At 40.6% G+C, this 16,339-nt stretch overlaps 1 long non-coding RNA gene across 1 annotated transcript in view; it reads left to right on the forward strand.

The window, feature by feature from the left end:
• The window catches only part of LOC114600748 (uncharacterized), a 158,581-nt gene that overhangs the window by 109,550 nt on the left and 32,692 nt on the right, over positions 1–16,339 (forward strand). The window contains exon 3 of the long non-coding RNA XR_013393957.1: positions 7,988–8,049. This is a non-coding gene — a long non-coding RNA (uncharacterized LOC114600748). The remainder of the gene's footprint in view (positions 1–7,987; positions 8,050–16,339) is intronic.

Genomic DNA, 16,339 nt, shown 5'->3' on the forward strand with positions numbered 1-16,339 from the left:
ATGGTCTGCAGCTCAACATCAAAAAAACGAAGATCATGGCCACTGGTCCCATCACCTTCTGGCAAATAGAAGGGGAAGAAATGGAGGCAGTGAGAGATTTTATGGGCTCCATGATCACTGCAGATGGTGACAGCAGTCACGAAATTAAAAGATGCCTGCTTCTTGGGAGAAAAGCAATGACAAACCTAGACAGCATCTTAAAAAGCAGAGACATCACCTTGCCAACAAAGGTCCATATTGTTAAAGCTATGGTTTTCCCAGTAGTGATGTATGGAAGTGAGAGCTGGACCATAAAGAAGGCTAATTGCCGAAGAATTAATGCTTTTGAATTATGGTGCTGGAGGAGACTCTTGAGAGTCCCATGGACTGCGAGAAGATCAAACCTAGCCATTCTTAAGGAAATCAGCCCTGAGTGCTCACTGGAAGAACAGATCCTGAAGCTGAGGCTCTAATCCTGAAGCTGAGGCTCCAATACTTTGGTCACCTCATGAGAAGAGAAGACTCCCTGGAAAAGACCCTGATGTTGGGAAAGGTGGAGGGCACAAGGAGAAGTGGACAACAGAGGATTAGATGGTTGGACAGTGTTCTCGAAGCTACCAACATGAGTTTGACCAAACTGCGGGAGGCAGTGGAAGACAGGAGTGCCTGGCGTGCTGTGGTCCATGGGGTAACGAAGAGTCGGACTTGACTAAACAACAACAATTTAATGAGTGTTCATTCTCATTTGTTTGCAGGGATGTTAGATGATGTTGTATCAAAGCAAGTGTTACTCCACACTTCCCTCATAACTTTTTTTTTTTAATTGCTAAATGCCTAATATTTTGGGGAAGCGGATTTCTTTTGCTGGAGCACCAAATGAACTACAGTTGCACAACCTGAATTTGTCAATGTGTGATTAAACCTCACGCGAAAATAGTGGCTGTCTGGAATTACCTATATCGTCTTCATAACATTTGTTTTAGTTACAAATATACAGCAGCAGCACATCTGCTGATTTTGCATCATATTCCCAGAACCGCCCTTCCACTCATCCTGCTTTTTAAGGAACTCACAGGAAAATCACAGCTCTCTGTTCTCCAAATGGAAACTGAAATCTGGCTCTGTATTATTTCTTTGCCTTCTTCTTAGCTAGAGGGATGTCATGTTCCTCAAACCCTGATGTTAATCATATACCAGCAGCTAGACACAGATGCCTAGTTATCAGGAGAAAGCTGCCATTGGTTACTTATAATTAAGGAAGCATTAAGTGATCATCCTGGACTTTGAGTGAGCCATCAGGCTAGGAAAGGTTGTTCTCCCAGTATCTGCAAGGATATATCTAGTGGCTTCTTTGAAGTGTTTTCTGCTTTGATTCTGAGTTTTAAACTGCACGAATATCCTGTATTAATGTGCACACTATTTTCAAGGACATCTGCTTAGAAACACGACGATCAGCCATTTTCCTCCACCAGGGGACCATTTAAGCATTACTATATTTGTGGTTAAATTGAGGACAAGAATTGCTTATGTCTTTGTCCTGCGACAGATTTATATTGGAGCAGGGAACCTATTTCAGCCTGAAAGCCACATTCCACCATAAGCAACCTTCCGTGAGCCATATACTGTGGACTACATCCTCATTCAGCCTAGCAAGAGGTATTGTCACAGTTCAATAATACATTACAGCAAGGTAAAGTCAGTAGAAGACGACACAGAGCAGGGTAGGGAGAGATAGTCCAGGCAGAGTCCTGAGGGCCAAACAGAGGCAAAAAACATACCTTAAGGCATAAATAAAATTTGAACCTAAAACGTAAATTAAACTCTGTTGCAGAAACTAAGAGGCATGGCAAGAATCACACAATAATTACTCTCTTCAAAGTACAGCAGAAATGTCAGGACACCAAAAAATAAACAGCTATGAGTTCTACAGAGTAGTATAATTAGATGGAGGCATTACAACATTCATTTTCTTACTAACATGCAGTACAAAATCAAGCCATTCTGATCCAAAACTATCCCTCTTTTTAGTCCCCCAAGCCAATTTTATTTGTCAATTTTTCAACCAAGGCTATATCTCAAACCTTTTGATTCAAATATTCTTTTATAGCTCCTTCCAAAAAAAGGGTAATCACATTTCTGTAGCATTTAGAACATGCCTGCACAATGTCTGACCCACTAAGCCATATAGAGCCCAGCAGTCTTGTATGGCTTGCCTGGTGCTGACAATTTCACTGTTCCACCATTACTAGAAGGCAAGTGAAACATTTACTAGGCCATCATATGTATCCTGGTGATAATTTTGGGTTTGCTGGGTCACACATTGTGGATGATTGCTTTAGAAGCCAATAAAATGTACCACCAACTCACAGGGCACAAAATTTGCTTCCCTTGAATTCAGGAAAGTTTTGTGAAACTGGAACAGTCGAAGCTCCCCCATGTATTTATATAGGTCATATGAAACTGATTTTGAAGTAGGTGACTGATGACTGATAGATACAGATTACTGGCTTGCATTATATAGTCCAGAAAGCATACATGACCATTCCCAGCTGTGGCTCCAACACTGGGTAAAAGCATCTGCCACATTAAATTACATTACAAAGGAAAGAATAAAGGAGTCCCTTCCATGCTCTTTTACCCAGAAAAAACAACAACCAAGAAACTTTAAAAGCCTGAGGATTTTTTTTGTCTTGTTTTTATAAATATTGATTCATCTGATTGCTCTCTACCTTCCAGGAAACAGGGGGTAAACATAGTGCAAACTCATTCTAGTATGCTCAGTGACTTCCAATTCCTGCTTTTTAGAAGAATCCATTATGAACTTCACTGGGGCAGTAATTGGATTTCTTTAAATATTCCCCAGAATCCCACATCTAGAGATTTATTTATTTTTACAGATAGATGCACTAGAACCACACTAATTACTGAACAAGATTCCTTGATACAGAAGGCTTACTGTTTTTTCCAGTGGCAGGGATTGTAGCTTGGCATGGCTGTGGGGGAATTGGGGAGGGCAAGGGTCCTCACCTACATGACTGCCAGTTGCACTAACAGCATTGGCCACTTGGGGGTCTTTGCGTCAAATCGCCAAAAAATGAACTTCAGATTGGCCAATTGTGGCTGGTTCAGTGGACGTGGTTTAGGGAGACAGAACTGGGGGAGCTAGTCTTCTCTCAGATGCATCTCTATAGTATAAATTCCAGCTGCGCTGTGAGTGAACGGCACAGTTGGAAATGGATGCCACCCCCCACCCCCCCACCCCGTATCTCTTGGCTGTGCCTGAAAGTAGGCAGACAGTTCTGTAGCACAACCGTGCTGTGGAATTAATTGGTCGTCATATTCAGGGCCAGGGAGGACTTTGCTTGCAGGCAAATGGGGCATGTCTGGAGGTTTTGCCTATCTCATATTAACAGTCACAGCTTTTGACAGGAAATGCATTCAGTTGGATCCTTAGTCAAAACTAGAACCAATTTTTTACTTCGCTAAAGGGGTCCATGGGAAAAGTTTTGTCTGATTAGTTGTAGTTTCTGGGTCACCTTCAAAGGTAGTCCCACATAGAGCGCATTTCAGAAGTCCAAGCAAGAGATTAAAATTAGAGCATGCACCACTCTGGCAAGACAATCCGCGGGAAGGTAGGGTCTCAGCCTGCGTACCAGGTGGAGCTGGTAGACAGCTGCCCTGGACACAGAATTGACCTGTGCCTCCATGGACAGCTGTGAGTCCAAAATGACTCCCAGGCTGCACACCTGGTCCTTCAGGGGCACAGTTACCCCATTCAGGACCAGGGAGTCCTCCACACCTGCCCGCCTCCTGTCCCAAAACAGTACTTCTGTCTTGTCAGGATTCAACCTCAATCTGTTAGCCGTCATATATTTCAAATATGATAAATATATAATTTCTTACTGTGCAAGAAGGTAAAATGAAGCCAAGACATTCCAATCACCTTTTTACTTTCTATGCCTATGCAACATGCACTGGACCTGATTTTAATTAGCTACTGAATGTCTTCTTAAAAGATATTCATCTCTCTCTCATGTAATCTTTTCAATTACTTAAAAGTTTAAGGTATAAATTTTCCGTAGGTATATTTTACTACACAAGTCTACCATGGAAATTTACTCATGTTAGTCAAAATCTTGTATTCTCTGCTTACTTTAGAAATGTCTCATTCTTTTCTAGGATTAGCAAATATGGCAAACTTGCTTCATAAATATCCTAGAAACAAATTTTTGCCTTGAAAAGGGTTTTTAATAGTCACACCCAGTTCTTGGGGTCAGATTAGGATAAGGACCAGCTGGTTAAGCCTACACTTTAGGCATGTGTAATATTTGTTAAATCTGTATGCCAAGAACTCTGATAACAATGGATGCCATGCATATCTCAGCTTGTTTTTAAAGGAGATTGTGCTATAGAGTGTTTTCTGAGTATATTGCTTTAAAGTTCTAATATTCTCTTACATAACATAGGGGAATAATATATATAATGGTGTTTAATAGTAGTTATATACAAGACTGCAGTATAGTATCTTTAACTTTTGTATTAATATAATTCTTACCCATAAATAAACATCATTATTGAAAGACCTAATGTGATCTGCCCATCAACATCAGTCGTGCAAACTGTTGAGGGTCCTGCACAGCAATAAATTGTAGAAACCAATCTTCACATATGTATATCAACATCTTACATAGGGGAGTGCACTGAAAAAATAATAAATCAGTGTCATGCCTAATTATTTCCCCTGGATTTCACATTTACACTGGTTTCCTTGAATGAGATGGCAAATGGCCCATGAGGAAAAGATGGAGTTCCAAAGAAGTCCTAAACTCTTGATTAGATAATTGTGTCTTTAAGGTATATTGAAGCGCTTGGTTCAGAGATAGCAGGGCTTACTCCAGCACCTAGGAGCTCAGTTTGGCTCTGGCTGTTGTAAGAGCAAGTTGGCTGCCTTGATGATGTCTATAGCCATCAGACTGTGTCTGACTAATGGGTCTTCCCAACTGATCAGCTTCCTCATCTTTCCCTTCAGAATTCTGCTATATTTTTCAAGTACAAACTCCTAACAAACCCCCGTCTAGGATCTGAATGTTGCCAATATACGTTAGTGGTTAAGGTGTCAAACTAGGGCTGAGGAGACCCAGATTCTAATGAATCTCACTGAGTGATCTTTGGCCAGTGACTCTTTCTCAGACAAACCCCCACCACAGGGTTGTTGTAAGTATTAAACCAGGAGCCGGGTAAAAACCTTGTATGCCTCCTTGAGCTCCTTGATGGATGGAAGGAAGGAGATAAGTGGAGTAAATAAATAAACCATTGTTTCCCAAAGTGGGTGATACTGCCCGCTAGGGGTGCTGGAATGATCCACGGAGATGGTAGTAGCCTCAGGTGCAATTGGGGGGCATTGAATTAAAATAAGGGGACAGTGGAAGCATAAAGAAATAAGTGAAGAGAAGAAAATTTTGAAAAACCATTCATACATGTTTCATCTGTTGTGTGATGACGCTTATCGCCTGGTTGAGTGCCATTGCAGGACGGCGACAACGCCTCCCTTGGGTCTGGAGGCGAGGGGTTTTCCTGGGCTTGGGTGAACCCCTTTCAGCTTCATCGGGAAGTGGATCGCAGCTTAAAGAAGGTAGATTTCCAGGGGGTGCTGAGTACCTTTTTTATGAAAAGGGGCAGTAGGCCAAATAAGTTTGGGAACCCCTGAGACAAACCATCTGATGGATCTTCTTTTTTCTCTCAATCAGACTGGGACCCAATATTTTTGGAGAAGTAGCGTTTGGAGGATTTTTGCTCTATAACCTATTAAGACTGGAAGCTTGTCATCATACTTGCCATGAGAGACTGCACACAAAAGGAGCATAGGCATAGTGTTGTTTTTTTAAAAAAAAGCCATTAAAAACAAATGGACTGCAGGATAGCTGAGTTTCTAGGCATGGTGCGACTATACACAGCAGAAAACAAAACAAATGATATTAGCAATAACCTTTGAAGCAGTTTGAATAGCAGTTCCAAGAGATGATAAGAATTCTAGGAAACCCAGGGACAATACACAAAGGACATCTAGTGGTCTATCTATTCTAGCCTGGACAGGTGGCTTATATGGAATGCTGCAAGATATTAAGATATAATAGGAACCAAATGCTAATGTAATGCTCCATGTAAGATTTAAATTAAGGGTGAACTATTGCTCTATTTCAGGCTAATAGTTTGATCCAATGCACATACGTTCACAAATATGATTTATCTTAAGGAACCTTATGTTAGAGCAGGGATGGGGACCCTCAAGGATGGGGAATCTCAGACTCATAATGCAAATGTGACTTTCTAGGCCTCTCTATCTGGCCCCTGAGATTATGCCTGCCACTGTGTTAGATTATAGCTATGACTCCTGATCTGTGCTGTAATCCCATGCATGCCCCACCATGGGCCCATCATGGTGCCTTTTTGCTTGTTTATCTTCCTTTAGCCATGCAGTAGTAGACCTATTGATACATGTGTGAGGATGTAACATTTGGCTGAATTTATGGAAGATGAGGAACCATGGGCATAATCCAATCCAGGCTGAAGGGCTATGAGGGGCAAAGAAATTACTCTAGGGGATTTTACCTGGAAGGGAACAAGGCCTAGACACTGCTTTACCTGCAGCATATTTGCAAAGCTAAGTAGGGAACGTCTGGCATGGTTTCAAATTGGATGGAGAAACCACATTTTAAGATTACTGCATTGCAGACGGTTGAAGAGTTGACACTCGGGGTCCCTTCCAACTCTACAATTCTGTGATTCTAAGCCTCCTGTCTGGAAGCATCCATTGTAGGGGCTCATCCACACTTTAGCTTGTGCTGCACAGCTCAGAGTGGTTTCCCCCTTGCCACTCCCTTCCAAGGGAAAATCCGTTCTTTAGCGATAGAGCAGAACAAATGGCAATCTGGGGGAAACTCAAATTGCTGTTTGCTCCAACTGAGAGCTAAAATGTGCTTTTCCCTGGAGAGAAACAGCAGGACACTAGGAAATGTGAATAAGCCCTGAGTTGGTTTACAGAACCAGCACAACCAAATATTAAAGCTTTGTCCTGAACTGTGCTACCTAGATTGGATTGCTTCCCCATAACAAACTCCTTGCAGGTGGAAACAATTGTGCCAAAGGACTACGACTTCTTCTTCTTCTTCTTCTTCTTCTTCTTTGTGAGTCAACATTCAAACACACAATGTTTTCCTTGAGGACACAGTCCAGGAAAAATTAACATATTGATCCTGCTGTAAAAATGGATTGCACTGAAAAGTGATCCAGGAATGACACTGTATTATTGGACCCAGACCCTTTTCAATGACTATATTTAGAAGCTTGAAGAGTTTGATCTTGAACATTCAATTGTCCAGAGTTCCATGAGGATTGACTGATAAATTTAATAACAGGAGCAGCACCTTGCCAGCTGGCAACTATATGGGCAAGACTTTTATGCAACTTTTTGGATATCCAACACATATGTACAGTCACTTTTCAGAAACTTTATTGAAAGTTTGCATCCTGAGTAGACTTTGCTGTTTATATTATCTGACACCCACATATTCCAAAAGCTTTTCAATATGGAGCAACCTGAGGATATTTTAAAGAGAACTAAGATAATAGGATATCTGATCCAAAACATTTAACATGTGGGAAAGCTCTCTCTCCCCACCCCCTTCCTTTTTAAAGAGAAAATGCAGTTCAGTCACATAAAGCCAGGATACCTATAAAAACTTCCACATAAGTGCAGATTTAGCAGTATAAATGGTCAACTTTAAAGTGCAGTTAGGACTAACATTTTCTCCCTTGGCTTCGTTTCAGAGCCTCCACATGAAGGTTTATGAACACAAAACACAGAAGGAAGATTGTGTTTGATTACACTGACTGTTAAATGTGGCCTCTTAAAAAAGCTGAACTTCTCAACTTGATTATTTTTTAAAAGATACTTCAATAGACTTGAACATTCTGTTTGTACTCTCCCCCTCCCCCTTCCCTTGTGCAGGATTTTGCATCAAACAGATTCTGGAGATTGAAAAAAGAAACTTGGTTCAGCTGTTCAGAACTGTAAGTGAAGAGTTATATACTGTATATATAAAATGTCTGTTAAATAGTGAAGTATTTGTGATATGTCTTCAGGAAGATGTCCATATTTTACAGTAGAGCCAGAATTGTTTTAAAAATAGCAGTTGAGCTTAGTTACCTTTAGTCACATTACCCAGCATCAATTTTTGTATGTAAGATTTTCCTATTGTTCCTAAATAGTAAAGGTAAAGAGACCCCTGACCATTAGGTCCAGTTATGACCGACTCTGGGGTTGCAGCGCTCATCTCGCTTTATTGGCCAAGGGAGCCGGCGTATGGCTTTTGGGTCATGTGGCCAGTGCACGGAAACGCCGTTTACCTTCCCGCCGGAGCGGTACCTATTTATCTACTTGCACTTTGAGGTGATTTCGAACTGCTAGGTTGGCAGAAGCAGGGACCGAGCAACGGGAGCTCACCCTGTTGCGGGGATTCGAACCGCCGACCTTCTGATCGGCAAGTCCTAGGCTCTGTGGTTTAACCCACAGCACCGCCCGCGTCCCAGCGGGTGTCTCTAAATGCAACAAATATAATCACCGCCAAGTTCAATGGCTTTAAAGAGGATTGGATGAATGAATGGATGATAAAGTTATCAATGGCTACTAGCCACAATGTTGCTGGAAATTCCAAGTGAGGAGAGTGTTGTTGCGTCCATGTCCTGGTTGGATTAGATGGGCCTTTGGTTTGATCCAGCAGTGCCATTTTTAAGGTTTAAGGATTTATTTTCTATAGCTCGGCAGCTTTCCCAGTTCAATAGTTATTTTAATAGTAAAATACAGGTATCGGCAGATGTTTTTCCATTGCTTTGTTAAGATGGCTATTTTGAAGGTAAAACTAGGGGTGATAAGCAATAGCACACTATGGAAGTCTCATCCTTCTGAGCTATTCCTGATTTGGGGGGAGAGAGGGGAAATACTTGGCTCATGCCTGTGTTAATCCAAGATGAGCAGGAGGAGAGCTATCTCAGATCTTCAATAGCTCCTCTGTCTCTTACCTCAGCACAATACTGAATTCCAGTGGGAAAATGACATTCCTTGCTCTTGCCTTTCATTAGTTAGTTTGAGGCAGGAATTATTTTTTTTAAACAGGTTTGTCTCACATGTGAATCATGTTTTTGGGGCAGACCTTTGAGTGACCTTGTGTACTAATGACGGCCACTTTAGGCAGTACTCAATTATGGTGGTTGTGGGTAGCCAACAGGATGCTAAACCTAAGAAATGGTCTTGTAGGGTTTGTTATGCATATACTTACCTATGCATATACTTAAATTCTGTTTTCTTTTTATTTTTCATTCCCATTAAAGAGAAAGTACCAATTTCCCAGAAGAAATGGAACATTAGCTTCTTATTTAATAACAGCTGAAAGCTATCTTTTTTCCCCTTAATGTTGGGACATTTTCTCTGGAAGACATGTTTGCAGTACAAAATGATTCCACTCTACCTCTTATGGCACCATTAAGAATTTACTGTCATTTCTTTAACATACTGTTAATGTTGAACTCGGTATAATCTCTAGTACTCTTTTATATGCTGTCTGCTGGCGACTGTAGCAGACCTTATGGCTCCAACACCTATTTTCCCTAAGAAAAAGTCACAGCTACTTTAACCAAGCCAAAGTAAAACACAGTTATGAAATACGACTTTTGTCAAATAAAGTATAATAACTAGTATCTATCTGGATCCCAGAGTGAACAAGAGAGAGAGAACTGTTTTATTTGTCATAGTGTTAATCAACATTAATTTGCTATACTTTGGCCGTTATTCCAATTAAGCTTCTGTAATGCTAAAACATTACTGCTACTATTATGTTCTAGATTAGAATCTCAAGTAATTATTATGTTTTACTTTAAGCCTACCCTTAAAGACAATAGATAATTAAATTTAACAGCACATGAGAATTGAAAACCACATGAGAATTGAGAATTTTCATTCAACTTCTTGTTTCTAATATTTCAGGTATTTTTGTAATCATATTGTTTTCAAATGCATTTCTGCTCTTCTGGCTTGCAGAAGCTTGTATTATTTTGAAATGACAGACCCTGCAGGCTGTAGAGAAAGTACCTTTTTGGCTGCATCTGGCTCATTTGTTGTCCATTCCTGGTGCTTGTTTAAAGGTGTTTGAGAGCTGATTTAAAAGCTGTTAAGCATCAGCTTGCACATTTTTGCCTAGTGATGGGTGAACTCTCCTCCGCTTGATTCAGTATTGACTTGGTGTTTATAAGTTTTTTTGGTTAGCATTCAGAAATGGCTTGTAGTTCTTTCTCAGTTTGTAATGTAGGCTCATACATGCGGAATTGCACACAGGCATATTATTGTATTGTTCTCTTGGTTTCATTTGCCTTGCACTCATCCCACACATTTGCCATAGCAGGGAGCTACCTGGAAGCTCAGCCACCTTACCTCCAGACAAATACACTTCCAAAATAAAGAGTGCTTTAGAGCTGGCTGGGTACCAACACACATACACACACACACACACAAACAAACACACACACAGCAAGAAACAAGCAAAAGAAATGACCCAGATTTTATTTAAAGCATTTGTATCCTGCTCTTCAGTTTTAAAAAAGTTCCCAGAGGGGCTTACAAATATTTATAATAACACAGCAGAGAAAATATTCATCAAATAAAAGACTGCTTGGTTAACTGGTCTGGGTCATGAGTTTTATTGAAAGTTATGTGTTAGCAAATGTTGTTGTTGTTGTTTAGTCATTTAGTCATGTCCAACTCTTTGTGACCCCTGGACCAGAGCACACCAGGCACTCCTGTCTTCCACTGTCTCCCGCAGTTTGGTCAAACTCATGCTGATAGCTTCGAGAACATTGTCCAACCATCTCGTCCTCTGTCGTCCCCTTCTCCTTGTGCCCTCCATCTTTCCCAACATCAGGGTCTTTTCCAGGGAGTCTTCTCTTCTCATGAGGTGGCCAAAGTATTGGAGCCTCAGCTTCAGGATCTGTCCTTCCAGTGAGCACTCAGGGCTGATTTCCTTAAGAATGGATAGGTTTGATCTTCTTGCAGTCCATGGCACTTTCAAGAGTCTCCTCCAGCACCATAATTCAAAAGCATTCATTCTTCGGCGATCAGCCTTCTTTATGGTCCAGCTCTCACTTCCATACATCACTACTTGGAAAACCATAGCTTTAACTATACAGACCTTAGCTAATGTTACAAATGTCAATACACACTACCCAAAAAGCATGTGGCTTTGAGGGTCCTAGCCTATAGAATGGTGACTGTTCATGCATTCTGAGTTAGAGAAGAGCTTCTTGGAGAAATGGCATTTGATTATACAGTATAGGTAAGCATTACAAGCTCAATGATTTTTCTTGTAGCATATTTTGTAATTTGTTATTTCACCTTTGTTTTGGAATGGTCTGAATGCAGACCATCATATTCATCTGCATGCTATTAAAGTGATTTCCACAACATTTTACTTTTGTTTTAGACTTTCCACTGTGTATCATGAATGTGCCAGTCACTTCGTAATAGGTTTAACAGCTTGTATGCATGGTTTGTAATGAACATTGTTTCCCGCCACCACTCAAAAAAATGTTTGCCTGAACTGCAGCTACTACTACTGCTAAACTACTTTTTTCATTGTTAGCAACTATGTATGATGTGACTATACTGGCAATTTGAATAATTTGCTCTGTGTATGTGGGGACATCCATCACTTTCACCAGTCCTTCAACAGTTAAATCCCTATGAATTCATTCGTGAACTGTGGTTTCCTGCCACGTAGTGTGTCCTCCTCCACCAGAGGCATAATCCATAAATTGGCTGAAAGCATTGAAAGTCTTGGTAGGTGCTGAGCAAAGCCTCCATCCTAATAGAGTTACTAGTAGTTGGTTATAAATGTGAACCTGACAAGCAACTTATGATCTGATGAATGAGCTGACCTTAGATCACTGATAGTCTGGTTTTCTGGGAATGGAAGTTGAATAAAATAGGCTTCTTGGATACAGTTGGTGGTACCATCAATCAACCACTTTCCCTAAACAACTCTTGATAGTGAGAACAGTGTTAGATCATATCCGTGGGGGAAGAGACATAGCTTAGTGATAGCGTACATGCTTTGCATACAATCTCTGGTATCTTTAGGTAGAGCTCAGGAAGATTCATGTGTGGACAGCTGCTACCAGGCTGTATAGGGTTAGAGATGAAAAAAAATCCGCTTCTGTGATGTGAAGAGTACTAAGCTAGATGGACCAGTGGTCTGACTCTTATTTAAGATACTAAACTGCAAGAAATGGGGGATAGTAGTAGAATTGTATTATCATGCAGCTGAAAGGTATCATTATTATTATTTATTAAATTTATATACTACCCTGGTGCAGTTGGCTTTTAAGCATCACTGGCAGACCGGAGTGGAGTCATCCAGCTCACAGTCTGCCAGGGATGCTTCCGCACACTAGTGGGCCTCTGATTGGCCCATTTAAATTTTGCAATATGGGTGGAAGTCCTGCTCATTGAAATCCTGTCTGCCAGAGATGGTGGCTGACCATTGAGGGACCATAATTGCCTACCAACCAGAAATGGGTAAAAGGTAAAGGGACTCATGACCGTTAGGTCCAGTCGCGGATGACTCTGGAATTCCGCACTCATCTCGCTTTACTGGCCGAGGGAGCTGACGTTTGTCCGCAGACAGTTTTTCTGGGTCATGTGGCCAGCATGACTAAGCCGCTTCTGGCGAAACCAGAGCAGCGCTTGGAAATGCCGTTTACCTTCCCGCTGGATCCCATCCAGCTTTGTGGTCTTGCTTGGACGTGCATGGGTCTGACTTAGCCAGATACCACTCATAGGTGAAAATCATCAAGTAAACAAAGTAAACTATTTTCTGTCTATGCTGCCTCTGATGAGCTTAACTGTTTGGAAAATACTGAGCTGAAAATAATACAAATGTGTTTTAAAATGTTATTTATAAAAGGAGAGGGTGAGTTGATATTAACGTGATTAAAATCAGCTGTTGTTTAAAGTAATCTTCTGCATTAATCTGAAGCAAGAGGTGCTAAAATGCCTTTATGGCATGCCAGCAAGTGATAAAAACAAGAAATAGCAATCTTTATGGAAAACATTAAAGGCACAGCCTTTTAGCCTCAAAGAAAATAGTTCATTCATGTTAAAATCAAGTTGTTCAGATACATATATGACAAACTATTCCCCTTTTTAAAAAAGTACTTTTTACTTTAAACAATAATAATTTCCTAATATATTGTAACTTTTTTCTAGTAGCCCTAGAATTTTGATCTGATTGGATCAGCCGGGTATGTTGTGACTGGACATAAAACTAATGAATTTCTCAATTATTCTCACTGAACATCTCACTTATCCTTGAAAGCTGTTGTGCCGAGCTTGTTTATTTACTTGGATGTTACTATCCCACTGTTCTATGATGAAATCAAGCTGAAGGCAGTTCATAATATATATATATATATCTCACAACAAAATGGAAAAACAGATCTAACCACAAAATAAGCAACAGAAAAACATCATAATACAACATCTTTGTAAAAACATATTAGGTAAAACATATCAGAGGCTCATCTAAAAAGAATAATAATAAAGGTCTTCTGCTTATGTGCTAACAGTGGCATATTAAGCATGCAAGAAGGGAAGCAGCAGCATCCTGCACGGCTCAACTCTGGCAATGCCATCATAAACAGCAACTGACAAGTATTTGGTTTAGAGACTTCCATCAACCAAAATGCTGTTAGGGCAAGCTTCACCCAACAACATAAATAAGATGCAAAAGCTCTTTAAAAACGAAAAAGCTGTAAGAAAATGGAATAAATAGCAATGTCACAGTACAACTTACAAAATATGAATCAGCTCAATCTAGAGATACGCACACCTGGACAATCTCTTGAAATAAGTGGGATTTAAGCAAAAAGCTAAAGTCCCAATAACTTCATGGTGGAATTGTATCTTCTTAAAATTTTGAATTGTATCTTCTGGTCCAATTGCCCACCTCAATTTTACATTTGAGCATTTCTTTCTTTATTTAAAAAGATCTCATGTAAGAATACTCAGAGAATGGTAGTGTTTTTATATGTCACTAGATGCCACTGAGTGGAAAGCCTCCGACAGCTATAAATTTTCCAAAGTGCACATGCAATATACTATGCACAAACACCATGTGTGACAATCCATGTCTCAATTGCCTGTTGCTTTGAGCACAGCAATTTATTTTTTTTGCCTTGACAATTTGTCATAAGTGAAGCATTTCTCATTCTGCTTTATCACCTGTCTTCCCTAGAGGGAAGGCTGGAGAGAGAGAAGAGATCAAAGCAAGGGCTTCCCAGGAGGGCTTCCTTCAGGAAGAGGCTAGAGGCAGAGAGAGAGAGACAGCCGTTCTTATTCTCAACTCAGATCTAAGGTGGTTTAGGAAAAAGATGCACCAAAATACAATATTTCATATTTAAAAAACCCAGGATAGAAACAGGATAAGTATGGATGGCTAACATCATGTGTTCACTGCTTCCCAAACCAGTGGTAAACAAGTGTTTTCACTTCTAGAGACAGTGTGTGTGATTTGCTAGTGACAGATAAAGCAAAGCTATACATTAGAGATAGGTATTAAGAAAGAATTTAAAACAGAAACCAAAGGAATAGATACAGTGGTACCTCGGGTTAAGTCCTTAATTCGTTCTGGAGGTCCGCTCTTAACCTGAAACTGTTCTTAACCTGAAGCACCACTTTAGCTAATGGGGCCTCCCGCTGCCGCTGTGCCGCTGCTGCACGATTTCTGTTCTCATCCTGAAGCAAAGTTCTTAACCCAAGGTAATATTTCTGGGTTAGCGGAGTCTGTAACCTGAATCGTATGTAACCTGAGGTACCACTGTACTGGAAAATATTCTTGCTATATTGAATGGCTATTAACAAATGCAAAAGGACATATCCAGTTTTAAGAAACGGGAAACATGCAAAGATGGGGAGTAAAAACTTACATGAGGCGAAAGGGGATGGAGAGAGGGAGGGAGGGGAGAGAGAGAGAGAGAGAGATGCAAAGCTGTGAGGATATGAGTTGTATTGGCAGCTGAAAAGTGTCAAGGTTTAATCAAAATTAATAGTAAATCATGACAGCAGAATTGTAAACCAGGACACCGATGATAACAAGGAAAGCCAGTGGATGTATCTCAGTAGCTATCTGATACTTTGAGTAAGGATGGGAAGGTGTAGAGGAAAAGCTAAGATAACACACATACCTCTCCCCACACTGGTTAACCTTGGTAAGGAAACATGAGTCACTGAACTAAATAAAGTTGGGAGAAGATGCACTGAAAATAACACAAAACACCCTGTAATTCAGCTGAGTATCCTTTCCCCTCCCCCCAAAACAAAACAAAAACCTAACAACAACATAAAAGTCTCTTCCTTTTAAGTTGCTGCTTGCCAAAGTTTTGCTTTTCTTGCTGTAGAAAAAGAACCCTCTGTCTAGGGGGTGAAATTCCTCCCTTTCATTTGGTAAGGATGGTGCCACAGACTTCAAGGACTAATCTGCACGCAACAGCTCTGATGAGAAATGCCAAGAAACAGCCCACTTGGAACAGATGGCAATAAAGAGTTTAAAATTAAACAAAATTAGGAACTCACAATATACACATGAAAAATTAATTTCCAGACATGAAGTTCCACAGATGAATCAGTTTAAATCTGGAAAATATTAATATTCCCAGTGCATTACAAGGCCAGCACCCCTTGAGCTGCAGCTCATCCTTCTTGTAAAGGCAATGACATGTAAAGAATAATAAGGCTTAGGAACCAAATTATGCTTGCAAAACATCACTGCTTGCAATGCACCAGGGTTGCTAAACAAGGCTGTAAAGTCAGGACAGATCTGGATAGATGGCCCTTTAAGAATCACACTCTTTCTGTGCAGAATACCCACACTAAATACAGATCCAGGATATTTGGAGGATAAGCCAGGGAGAACAAGCACATAGATAGGAGAGCCAACAATATCTTCTGAGGTAGTTAGGCCCATTCAGTATCTTACAAGCTTTTGCTTTTTCTTGGACACCACCTCCCATTGTTCCATTCAGCAGCAAAAGTTCTGAGAATAGTCCCCAGATTCTAAATATTTTCTTGAGCTCACTTTGCACAGTGCAATATAGCAAAGAAGGCATTTCCACAAACCATCTTGGCTGTGAGTCCTGGAACTGCTCCCTGCCTTGCAGGCCTTTCCCCACCTGGCCTGCGTATCCTTCAAACCCACTGAGGTGAAAAACCTGGGGATGAATCTTCCATGTCACATGACCCATTTGAGATTGTGTCTCT

Source organism: Podarcis muralis, chromosome 8 (genome assembly GCF_964188315.1).
Source record: "Podarcis muralis chromosome 8, rPodMur119.hap1.1, whole genome shotgun sequence".
NCBI classification, from domain to species: Eukaryota; Metazoa; Chordata; class Lepidosauria; order Squamata; family Lacertidae; genus Podarcis; species Podarcis muralis.